Source organism: Silene latifolia, chromosome Y (assembly GCF_048544455.1).
Source record: "Silene latifolia isolate original U9 population chromosome Y, ASM4854445v1, whole genome shotgun sequence".
Taxonomy (NCBI): domain Eukaryota; kingdom Viridiplantae; phylum Streptophyta; class Magnoliopsida; order Caryophyllales; family Caryophyllaceae; genus Silene; species Silene latifolia.
Window position 1 is genome coordinate 192,629,202 of NC_133538.1, and position 12,962 is coordinate 192,642,163.

At 36.3% G+C, this 12,962-nt stretch overlaps 1 long non-coding RNA gene across 2 annotated transcripts; it reads right to left on the reverse strand.

The window, feature by feature from the left end:
- Nucleotides 1–8,318: 8,318 nt before the first annotated feature.
- Nucleotides 8,319–11,839, reverse strand: LOC141626876 (uncharacterized). 2 transcript variants are annotated; one of them, XR_012536453.1, is made up of 6 exons: nucleotides 11,685–11,839; nucleotides 11,079–11,426; nucleotides 9,817–10,120; nucleotides 9,131–9,508; nucleotides 8,860–8,922; nucleotides 8,319–8,457 (listed from the first exon to the last, which is right to left on the reverse strand). It is a non-coding gene; the product is annotated as an uncharacterized LOC141626876 (long non-coding RNA). The 2 variants fall into 2 exon arrangements; XR_012536452.1 differs by having other exon boundaries at nucleotides 9,808–10,120; nucleotides 11,685–11,836.
- Between the last annotated feature and the right edge of the window lie 1,123 nt (nucleotides 11,840–12,962).

Consider the following 12,962-nt stretch of genomic DNA (forward strand, 5'->3'; position numbering starts at 1 on the left):
AAACCCTCATATTGATATTCGAAAGCCACTTTCACGATACGACATGATAAAGAGGAACTTTTTGAGCGAAGTTAGAAACTCCCAACAATTTCTAACTAATTAATTATATTTTATTTAGAGATATTGTAAATACTTCTTATCTTTAAACTTTTACTTATACTAGTTGTTGCGCCGCGCCCTCCCGGGCGCGGAGCCCCAAATCAGTTAAATCATTTATAAAAAAGACTAACTAAAATTCGGTTGATGACTTTGTCAATTTGGTCTAAACCATTTATCAGACATATCGGGAACCTTACTCCACTATTTTGGGTGTTCAAATTCATATATGATGACTTAGGGATTGGAACGTACAATTTTACAAATTGGTCATTTAATTTGGGACAAGTGTGCAAAGATTGTTAAGTCATAATAAAAGCACGATGATGCATGCTATATAGGATTAAGATGGAACAAAGTAAGGAATGTTTAAGGAAAAAAATTAGGGTTTGTCTAGTAGTCATATGTTACTATCCGCTACACCCAAAAATTAACTGCTAGTTTTACTTCCAATACAACTTTCCGTACAACTGTTTTTGGGCTATTTAACCTGAAACCTTTCCTTCGTATGCTTGAAAGTGTGCACCCGTTACAAAATGTACCGCACTTAAGTTGACAAGATAAGCATGAACTATTTTGTGTTTAGATTAGAGACTTATGTTTGAGCACCCACTTGTTCTTTAAATGTGCTAGTCTATCTTCTTTAATATATGCCCCATTTGTTTTTCAGAAAGCAGCAGCAATGGCAACGACGTGCCGAGACTTTTTGTAACAAAATCAATAAGCACCAACCATTTACATAAATTCTGAAATTGCAGTAGCTATATTGCTCCAAACAGATCAATGTAGCAAATGATGAATTGGCATACTCTATTAGACAAGTACCATACACACAATGCATATGAAGCATGTTTCTCTATAGTTACCAACATTTATCTAGAGATCCTTTACCCGTCAAAACAATTATGGATTTTGATTTTTTACTGGTAGAAGCAGGTCCTTAAAATGATTATAGGTGTCGCATAAGACCACAAATTCACTCAACCCTGACTCTTGCGCCTTAGTCTAAATGAGTAGTGAGAACAACCCTGCCATCAATACAGGTTACCCTAAGCCTTAGTTATCTTTTATGCATCTCCAAAGGTCTTTGGTAAAGCGAAGGTTTTACATTTAATACTGATAGTGAGCCATAAGTATATGTCCCTTCCTATGAGAATTTACATATGTTGACTTAGAAGGTTCGAATCTTGTATAGAGAAACAAATCACTAAAGCGGTTAAGACTACTTCTAGAATTACGTGTTCCCTAAGATACATTCCCATTTTTAAAAAGGCTCCTCGGTCTTCTCTTGTCGTTGTGAGCTATAGTCCTTCAACTTCGGGGATGTACTCCCACTCTTAAAGTGACTCAGTATTCGAACACCGCCAAAACGCCCGGCTTGCCAGGTTCTAGTACCGGGCCTGATTCTATAAACCTAAGCATGATTTAAAACAGTGGTCACATACAATACACATGCACCTTGACTTACACGTAAATTTGAGAGACAAAAGGAAGGTTTACTTGTCAATTGTCATCCAGGTTGGCCCTAAGTGTCTTCTCCCAACAAGCTTCAGAGCTAGAAGGTCAACAAGAATCAGATCTCCCTCTGTGACGAGGAAAGCATTCAAATTTAGTGATAAGAAGTATGAGTTTCTCAAATTAACAATCGACCACATTCAAAATCCTTATGCTACCAGTAATAGAAAATCAGTGCATTAATTCACGTGGGCACTGTGATAGCAGCAAGGTGAATGAGAGGGAGCGGGATACAAAGTAACATTTGATGCGAGTAGTCGAGAACATTTTTTAGCAAAGCAAAATATGATCCATAAAGTCACGAGAACCTTTAGTGAATCTAGCTAGTAGCGCCTTTATAACCTTACTTTTGGTTCCCTTTTCAATGATTTTTACTTGAACAAATAATCCAATCCATATTTTACACTCAAATTGACACATCTGCAAACCTACCAATATATACTACATCCTTACTTGTAGTTCGTGGTGGCGCCACCTGTGGATGAATAACTACGATGAATAACTACAAGCTCCATTAAACCCCAAATATTAGCACAAACACCAAGTCATGCCACAAACAAAGGCTTGAAAACAATGACCAAATCAGTGGCACAATACAATCAGATCTAATAACCGCATCAATAAGTGATGTATTAATCCACAACCTAAAGGCCTATGTCCATCGTCAGAAACGTCAATACCTATCTAACTTCGGAGCAATTAAGCGTTAAAACGAAAATACAAGCCTTAGAAAATGTTCAAGATCTATAAGTCAAGCAAAGAGTCGGTAAAAGAAAGAGTCGGTAAAAGAAGGAAAGGCGGAGGAAACGATTACCTGCAACTCTGCAAGGTTCTTATGGTTGTCGTCCGACCACTTAATAACAAAGGAGTTGCTACTGAGGTGAAACCTGAAATTATCGCGAAGCATTACCACGAAAGTTAGTAGTACGCTAAATCTATCACGCATGAAACAACGGAAAGATAACGCCCCTGTCAGAAACACATGTCTACCTTGAACACGACACCAACACAAGCACAGACTACTCATCACGAGCGAGAGGCATCTCAATAAGGTCTTCCATTATGCTTGGTATCATAATAGCTGAATTGAGGCGACATATGAGATTAGCTACCAGAGTGCAAGGATTAAATCAAGCAACATAAGAGGAAGACATATGGAGATATAAAGCGAGGGGTTATGCCTATACTTATCTCTTGAATTTAGAGCAAACGGAGATAAGGTAGAAGAAGCATAATGAAAGATTGCATCCCTCCTGAATTTGCTAAAACAATAACTCACATATCAACTTAATCGTAATAAAAACCGAATTCTCACAGATTTGATACACTCAAAAATCTAAATAAGGCAACAAGCCGCATTCCTCCTCAATTTGTTTTCAATTAACAGATACTTCATTGATACCCTCACATCTTTCGGAAAACATATACAATCAAATGGAACCGACTAAGTATTAACATAAATGAATTCAGCGCACTAAAATCATCATCCTATAAATTCCTGGCACTAAACCAATAAAACCCACAATCAAAGATTCAAACTTCATCAAAAACACACAACCTAATTATCAATGTTATAATTATATAGAAACTTAAAAATGTATTTACTATCAACACCTATAAAGTAAGAATCTAGCATCTATTCCCGTGAGAAGCACTAATTTGGGGCACATCAAGCTTATTTGACCTACTAACACCTATAAACTAAGAATCTTTGCCTCTTTGGTACGGTGAGAAGTACCACAAACTGAAAAGAGCCAGTTATACCGTCGTTGAGCATATGAACGAATGAAATTAGCAAACGAGAGAGCATGTAATGAAATGAAAAAAAAAAAAAAAAGAATGAAATATAGGGAATGAATGAGGGTTTAAGTAAACAAAAAATGGGTGGTGAGGAGTGAAAGGGAGATATCAACAATGAGAGGGGGTGGGGGTGGTTAATATCGCTAAGGAACAGTAAATGCACGTTAAAACCTTATATCAATTAATCACCATTATTCCCCTAATACCCGAATCATTTTAAACACTTAAATCACTCTGCAAATGCATAACTAACTAACACCCCCCCCCCCCAAAAAAAAAAGAAAGTCATCCCCAAACACGGCAAACATCTAAACTTGTATTAAAAACAGCAATTGTCCCAATATAGGCAGTATTCTCATAATCATCCGGACTTAACTTTAACTTAGAAACCGAAATTATAAATAACTGACCTCAACTCTAGGCCGAGGAGATTTCTTCAGAAATTAACAAAACAACGAGATCTCTTCAGAAATTCATGGATTATTAAGTGATGCTTATGGAGATACGTCATCACATGGATAAGACACACAACCTGATACCCTGCAAAAGAGAAAGAAATGAGCAAATAAATTATAGGGTTATTTAACAGCAATTGTGCCAGCACAGGCAACTTTCTCATAATAATCCGGTCCTAATTTTAACTCGTAAGCCGGGATTATAAAACACCGACCATAACTCTAGCCCCAGGAGATCTATTCAGAAATTCCAGACCCAGGAGATCGGCTCAGAACAATCAGAAATGAACAAAGCAAAGGAACAGGAAAAATAATGCGGGAACAAATCCCGCATTAAAAAACATCACGAAAACATAGATCGGATCTTGAGTCTTGACCAAAATTATGATCTTGGTTTGTAGTACTCAGAGGCAGAGACGATGAATAATTGAGCTGAGAATATGACAACAAAGGTAAAGTATGTCAAGTGAAGTGAAAAGAGTAGTGGAGAAAGAATGAAATGAAATGAGCAAAGTAAAGGGTGTATAATTAAGAGAGAGATAATGGGGCATGTGAGTGAATTTAAATGTTGATTAACAATGCAATTTTAAATGGCGAGATTGTTAACACATTTGACACAGTATTGTAGCCACAAAATGAATGCATATTACCAACAAAAAAGACAATGGAAACCGAAACGCAACTTTACATTCTAATAATAAGAAAAAAAAAAGCCAAATTAAAATCTGTATCAAAAGAGCAAGGGAGTTTACCAGTAGCAGACGGGGCAAAAAAAATGAGACCGTCACAGACTCACATAAGTAACTTTCTTCCAAAGTGAAGCCCTGAAATATTATTGAAACTTAAAGTTAAAAAAATGTCTTGTAGTGACCATTTGTTACATCACGCTCAAATGATTTGTTAGCTCCTATACTACAATTGTATGGCCCCTGCATACAACAAACAACCAAAGTCATCACGAGTCTGAGACTGCGAAAAAAATAAAAGCGGGCCAATCACACCCGGGAACCTCATACAAGCACATTTAAAGTGAAAATATCAAAATATTAACCATCATCATCACCGAGCAGCTAGGAAACCCTAGATCTAGAAGTCAACACAATAAACAACAATGAGGGTACACGGTGGCGAAAATTACGTGTCTGGCCTAACGAACAACAAGCTAACTAAAATCAGACCCACGCTTACCTTTTTTTTTTTAAAAAAAAAAAAAAGCAGTTCCAATCCAAGGAGCGTCCCAGGGTGTACTGAGCAGCTAAGAAACTCTGGATTTAAATATCAACATAATGAACAACAACGATAGCAAACGGGCCGGAAATACATACTCAGCCGAACAAAGGATCAAGCTAAATAAAACCATAACCCACGCTAACCTTTTTAAAAATACGATGAAAGTGCAGCAGCGACCTCAGTCCCAGTATAATACTAACAACTCCAGGCTTAGCATATAATATTGATAGACCTTGAAACAACAATGAATAGGATGGTAAATCACTAAGCTCTTAGGAATTATAGGAAAATTTCCCCCTAATTAAATGGACGCCCAACTCTGAAGATTTTCAACGAGAAAGACAGCATTAACCAAAACACAGTGCATTCCAACAATCCACTATGATCTCTCGAGTAATACAACTAAATCGACCCTTCAACCCTAAATAAGTAGCCTGTTATATCGCTCACCTCTTAGGAGCTCAGGAGAGACAATCTCATCTAAATAAACCTAGAATAGATTAAAAGAAAAATATAGACGATGAAATCAAAACTAAGAAAACTGCAAGATTGTTGATGATAAAATCGAATAAAGATGAGATTGTCTCACAAAGTAAGGAACAAGGAATAAGGTAAGGGGGATACCTGAGAAGCCGCTGGTTTGTCGAATTGGAGCTGAAAGAGAACCATTCGGGTCGAATCATTGTTTGCAGTTGCCATGAAAAAGCTGCAAAATTTAGTCAACAAACAAGTTAGTAAGTGGAAGGAAATAACGGAAATGCAGAAAACAACGGAGAACCAAACAATTCTTTTTAAAGTGGAAGGAAATAACGGAGATGCAGCTGCAATCGATCGAAATTGACATCGAAACAAAGACCAAAAACCTCAGGAATACAACAATAATTTTTACAGATTGTCTAATTCAACTACAACAATGCAGCCAAGTTCCTTACCTCTTACCTTTTAAAAAGAGGAAAAAAAAGAGTTGGCAAGACCAACAACCCCATTTTTCTATCTAGCTTCTCGTCTAATTCAACTACAACAACACAAATAATAAAAATTCGGATTTAACTGAACAAAGAACCAATGGTACTAAAGAAGAGGAAATCAACAAACCCTAATTTTTAAAAATGGCCTAATTCAACTACAATAATACAATTAACAATAAATCGGCACAAATTAAATTAAATTGAACAAAAACAACAATGAAAATAATCAACAACGAAGATGAGAACTACCTATATGGATGCGCAGCAACTGTAGGGAAGAAAGAAATCGTCTAAAAAATTAACCTGCTCAAAAATAAAGAAAAGTTGAACGAACTTAGATTCATATTAGTCATATAACCCAGAAAACTAAGACTAAACTAACCCGGAAGAAGAAATTCGATAATGGCCCAGAAAAAAATAAGTAGTCGTCATCATCGTGTGAGGGTTGATAGAATATTGAAGTGAAGAATGACTATTGAAATCAGCGACCGAGAGGCAATAGCCAATACTTCACATACCTGATCACACCCAAAATCTTTCAAGAATGTTTTGGGTAACATATACTTCACCCTGAGCCCGTTGGTCACTTTTGGGGGATCCCTTTGGATTAGCCTTGCAAAGAAATCTAAAACCTAGGAAAGATGGACACATTACACACATTTTGTCGAACAAGATTTACCAGTCAGCTAGAAGTCTAAGTAGTTTAAATTTAAGAAGCATTAAGATTTTGAAATGATAGATTACCTCTGGCCTAGAAAACACGTGAGCAACTTATGCTGATATGTCTCCATAGAGAAAATATCTGAGAAATCAATCCAAAATAAAACATTTCCCAATTCAACAATCCTATCTGTTTACATTCCGGGGTGTGAGACCATCAAGTGCGAATTTAGGGCAAAATTGGAAAATTGGATGTTGAGAGGATCACGTGAACAAATACCTTTAGATAAAGCCTATGGCACATCTCAAAAGCCGTTAGGGGCCTTGGGGCTTATTAGAACCAACCCTTTCAACAAGAAAGACAGAATACATCAACGCGGATGACAGTAAAACCCGGAATAGATAAATTCAGCAAATGATCTGCACAATTCAAAGATATGATCTTTTTTAAAAGGTAATATTTAAGATCAACTGGTGTTGTGAGCTAAACCTAATAATGATCATAGAGCATTAAATCCAAGTTACTGGAACCATAGTTACCTAATTCTTCTCGTCTTCCATAAACCTATCCACCAGGTGAAAGCTAATGAATTCGGCAGGGCCTCGGCAGATTGCAATTATCATAGAGCTACAAAATCCAAATTCTAAGGCATAAAAAAAGAGGACCAACAATCTAGCGGGACAAAAAGATAAGATCAAAACAAATAAATACAGACACAGGGCTCTAGCAATCAGGAAAAGCAAATACCTCAAAACAATTAATTAATGGAACGGTAAACACGTACCTTTTATAATATAATAGAATAGAAGGGCTCAAAGCAACTCCGGTGATGTAGGCATGCATATGGCTGTGAAGGTGGGAGATCTTTGTTAATGTTAATGACAACAAAAACAAACATAAATAGAAATAATGAGACAAAATCAGCCCATAATCAGCACACATAAAACCTGAAAAGCAGCAATAAATGGTCCTCTAAATCGCTCACCTTGTGAAATCACAATGTATGTTCAGTCGTGTGGTCCTAATTTTGCCTTAGTGGGTAAAGCAACTGAAGTACAAAGAGGAAAAGGAGAAACGGACCCTTGGAGAGCCTATTCCTAAATAAGGAGCAGCAGGAATCATTGTGGTTGCTCTCTATATACTTGACAACTTAGGCTACATTAGAAGCAAAAAGTAGTAAAGGTTCCAATGATTTCTGCTGATGCCTACGTTGGTTTCTTTTCTGAAATTACTAAGCCAGTTAAAAAACGCCAAGCAACTTTAACAATTCTTCAACAACCACACAACTACACAAGTACTCCTTTACATGAGCTCGTCCTATTTGACCTTTTTAGCGAGGAGCAAAAATTCAAATGAGCTATACATTGAAATAGAGATGATAAAAATTAAGAAGAATGACATACCTGGACGAGTGTGTTTCAACTTAAAGTTCTCGTCTTCAAACTTCTCGCCAAAGATTGATTTTCCGCCGCGGCCATCGCCAATAGTGAAATCACCTCCTTGAATCATAAAGCTTGGGATAATCCTATGGAATTTGCTTCCTTTATAGTGTAGAGGTTTCCCACTATTTCCAACTCCTTTCTCCCTTGAAGTTTAAATAATGCACTCAGTTTTAAGACTACTTGATGACCATCATTCTATAACTACCAACTACCAACCCAAGAACCTAAGTGAATTAACTCACTGAATGATTCAAGTCTCAAGGGATCTTATATGGAGAAATCTCAGACACCTGTCGCATTTGGTACATCAGAATCAGCTCAAGGCCCTATGTACACGAAACACCAGTACATGCCAAATTTCCAATAAGACACTATACATAGATGTAACAAATGTGGGGACTTATAGTTGTACATATGGGGCACTCGCAATTGATGCTAAAAATTTCTTTTGATATAGTTTGGCATTTTCATCAGGAACTCAAAGATTCCAAAAAAAAAAAGGATTTGTGTCCCCTTACATTTTGGATGCAGTAACCAGTTACTATGATTTTGAATGTAGACATTTTGATTCTTTCTCACATACATTTTTCTAGACCATGCCAGCTAAAATGAGCATAAACAAGAAAAACGCGAAAACAAAATATCTACACAACATTTACCAAGTGATGTATCAGAGATTCAAGGTACATAACCTGGCAGTGAGAAGCTGGAAAACACAAAAAGCTGACATGAATGATATGGTCATCCCTCAGAAACTGAAACAGAAAAAAAAGACTGGGTTGGTTATTCAACAGCAGATAGGCTGGGAACCAAGTCCCAGTGAAGAAGCGCTTTTAGGGAGCAGAAGCACGCCGATGAAGCAATAAGCTGCTTTATCATGAAAGAAGATTAGGCGTTTCGAATTCATTCGAACGAAAATGAACTACGGTTCCCTCAGGTCCGCTATAGATAACTGAACAGTACCTTCTAAAGCCATACGAGCCCATTTATTTCCCATTTTCGCGTGAAGTTCTACGATTCGATCCTCCTCTTCAGGTGTGATGGCACCTTTTCTTCAAATCTGGTCGTAAATGATTAGCCCATCGCAAACGACAACTCTTTCCACAGCGTGAAAGTCCTGAATGTTTTTGGAAAGCATTCCAATTACCTTCTCCATGCCTAGTAACATATTCCATCAATATTGCATCCTCAGCTGACGTCCACGGACCTTTCTTCAGATGACTTCCTCCAAGAGGGCTTTCATCACTAGAAACCTCTTCCATAGCAGTAGAATTTTTACGACACCTTGACGCCTTTCTGTGCTCAGTGTCGGTTGCCATATCAATCATATCAACTGTTCACCTGAATATGACACAAGCTATCTGAATGTGAACAAATGCAGGCTAAAAGAATGCATAAATTTACAGGCCAAGGCACAAAACCAGTAATAACATCAAGAATAAGGGACATTCGCCTGCAAAAACAGACTCGACATTCCCAGATATCGACCTGTAAAAGTCACAAAATGCAAACCAAATCACCTTTCCATAAATCCAGGTAATCAGGTATCCAGCATATCCACAACATTGTAGCGTAAGTCTGACCATAAATACTTAAGTAAACAAAAACTCAGAAAAGAAGTTGCTAAGAAGAGCACTTACACTACAAACCTGCTTGACAACCGCTTGAATTTAGCTCCCTTTGATTCTGGCTGCAAAATGAAAAGCATCAAAGTCCACTAAAATGTCTTATAGCTGTACAAATTCGAAAGCTGACCAGGAAGGACAGGGACAGTAAGCATAGTAAAACTCAAAAATATTGATGATAAAATCAAAATATGATGAGACTATCTCACAAAGTAACGAACAAAGAATAAGGTAAGGGCATATCTGAGAAAGCGTTGGTTTGTCGAATTGGAGCTGTAAGGGAACAAACCATTCAGGTCGAATCATCGGTTTCAGTTGCCACAAAAAACTGAAAATTTTTGTAAACAAACACAGGTTAATAAGTGTAATGCCAACAGAGAACCCAAACAAATCCCTAATATCGGGAAGAAAAAGTCGTATGGACAAATGTGCAAGCTCACTAATGGAAACTCATCACCGGAAATACAAAACTCAGGACAGTAACCCGCAAATATTCAGATCAGTAGCAAGAAAAAGAGGGGCATACGATAATGGAGTCACAATAAAATGAGTAGCAACGGTACCGAGATGTTCTCTATTTTTAAAGGGTACGAAAAATCTGCTAACACAACTGAATTTAAAAGTTAACCAATAGCCGATTAAATCCATACACAACTACCGTACCCAAACCCTAAATCATCTAGTACTGTAAAATAATGGACAAACATAAATAATGGGAATAGTAAACAATGTCGAAACAATAGGTCGGGTTATATAAATCCCCAATAAACATAGATAAATAAAAGACATGAATAGCAATGCAAAGATCAATATAAAGAAAAGACATTAACATCGAAATTTTAAAAAAAAAAAAAAAAATGAGGAAAAAGGGGAAGAAACACCTGAATTTTAAAAATTATGAAGTTGAATGAGCTGGATTACTTAGCGGTGTCCAGGGTTAGCATAAAAACTAACTAAACTAACTTATTAGTTGAAATAATGACTTAAGCCAATGGAAGGGCACTATGGTATAAACAACGGCAGAGTCCTTAAGACAAGCAACAGCTATCACACAATCAATCAAATGCTCCGACTAAGTTAGTAGTAATTAACCCAATGGAATCAGGACTTGGCGCAGCCGACGGACTACCCGCGCCACTAAACCAGATTTTGCACCCAACCAGACCTCATCCTGAAACTGACTTGCACTAAGAATGCCAAATAAACCTAAATCTGAAAAAAAATAACCTAGATTTTGCAATAAACGAACTTAACCCCCTAGAATTGAGAAAGACATACTCAATTACCTGACAATAGTTTAGGGCTACAGGGTTTTAGATGTGGCTTCTTTAATTTCAACAGATGAGGTCAGCAGAAAGACATGAAACAGATCCTGCACATCGCAATCAAACACAGTATAAAAGTCCACTTGAATCATAATCACCATCACAGGGCCAATCAAATCAAGCCGCAAATACAGTGAGGTACAACAAGGTACAACAAAATCATCATCAATATCATAATTTCTAAATTAAGGGTAAAACAAAAGTACATAACCTGGCGATGAAGCATGGAGAGGTGATGGCATAATCATTCCCGCCTAAGACCCCTCACCAGCGGCAACCCCATGCCCTGTTACCACACACTCGTAAACCCTAAACGAAAACCATGAAAAATTCATCAATAATAATCATAATAATTATAACTATTTGAATCATTAGAAATAATGACCCAAAATCAAGGCAAAATCAAAATCGCCAAAAAGCGTAAACAGTAACGATGAGATAACGAATCTTACACAACACCAACAACAACCAATATCCAACAAACAAAGGAATCATTATAATACTCTAACAACAATAATAACGAAATCAAATCGAATAAACGAGAAAAATGGAATTAATATAAAATACCTTTGAGAAGGAATTCCGATTCCGATTAGAGCTGCTAGGTTTTTGTATTGAGGAGTGAGAAGAGAGAGAGTTGGTGAGTATGAATGGAGTAGAATGACAGAAATAAAAGGTGAGAATGTGGCTGTAAGTGAAGGAGAAATGGAGGGATGAGATACAGAGGGGAAGATCCAATGGCAGAGGGAGAACATGAGGCAAAACTATTCATAGCTACAGTTATTTCAAGTATAAACTTTTATAGGAGTTAAGGATTTAATTTTAAGAGGAATTTTGTTGATTGTCTTTAATTAAAATCTCTATACATCATTCATGTTGTATAGCAATTCTATTTCTGACAACTATAAGAATTCAACTAAGGTAATCAAAGTTATTATCAAGTGCGGACGTATGGTACAAGAATAGAGGTTTAGGGAGGAAGTCATTATAGACGTATGGTAGAAACTAGAAAGTATAGGGGTTTAGGGAAATACAATCATATTTTTCCGAGCCTTGCTTCGTGTTGTGTACGAAGTTTACTCACCAATTTTTATTTGTTTTTAGGATTGTTAAATTTATGTCACTTCGTATATAAAATTATTAATTTAACTGCTCATCAATACTCAATACAAATTCTCAATGATATGTCATCATAATGGTACTCCTCTAACTCTATGAAATAGGTAACTTGTGTTATTTTTATCTGTTTATTTCTCCTCTAACTCTATGAAATAGGTAAAGAAATAATCGAGAGGAGAAAGTACTTGATTTATAAACTATTATACTCTTAAAAAAAATTCATATTTCACTATCTGCAAATTGCTTTTTTCTCCCCTTTATTTCATAGTTAACTCATTTGCTTATTATGATTTGTAATCTGTTGATATAAATGAATTTGTATGTCATTATATGTGCATAAGAATAACGTTGAAGCACTTAAAACATGCAAATGGTCAATCCTCTTTATTAAAGGAACTAGTTTAAAACCCGTGCAAAAAATGCACGGGTCGTAATACCAATTGCTATCATTATATAAAGAAGCATATAAATGAGTATGATTAAATTTGCAATGCGGTGACAATAAAAAGAGTCCACTAATATTAAATAGTTTTAAACTCATGCAAAAAAATGCACGGGTTATAATAACATGCGCTATCATTTGATACAAGAGTATATAAATCAACGTGATTAAATGTTCAATGTTGTTACAATATAAAAAGACTACAATTGAAAAATCGACATTAATTTAAGTTACTAATCACTACCATTTATTTCATACAAATTATGTTAGAAAGCGTACGATTA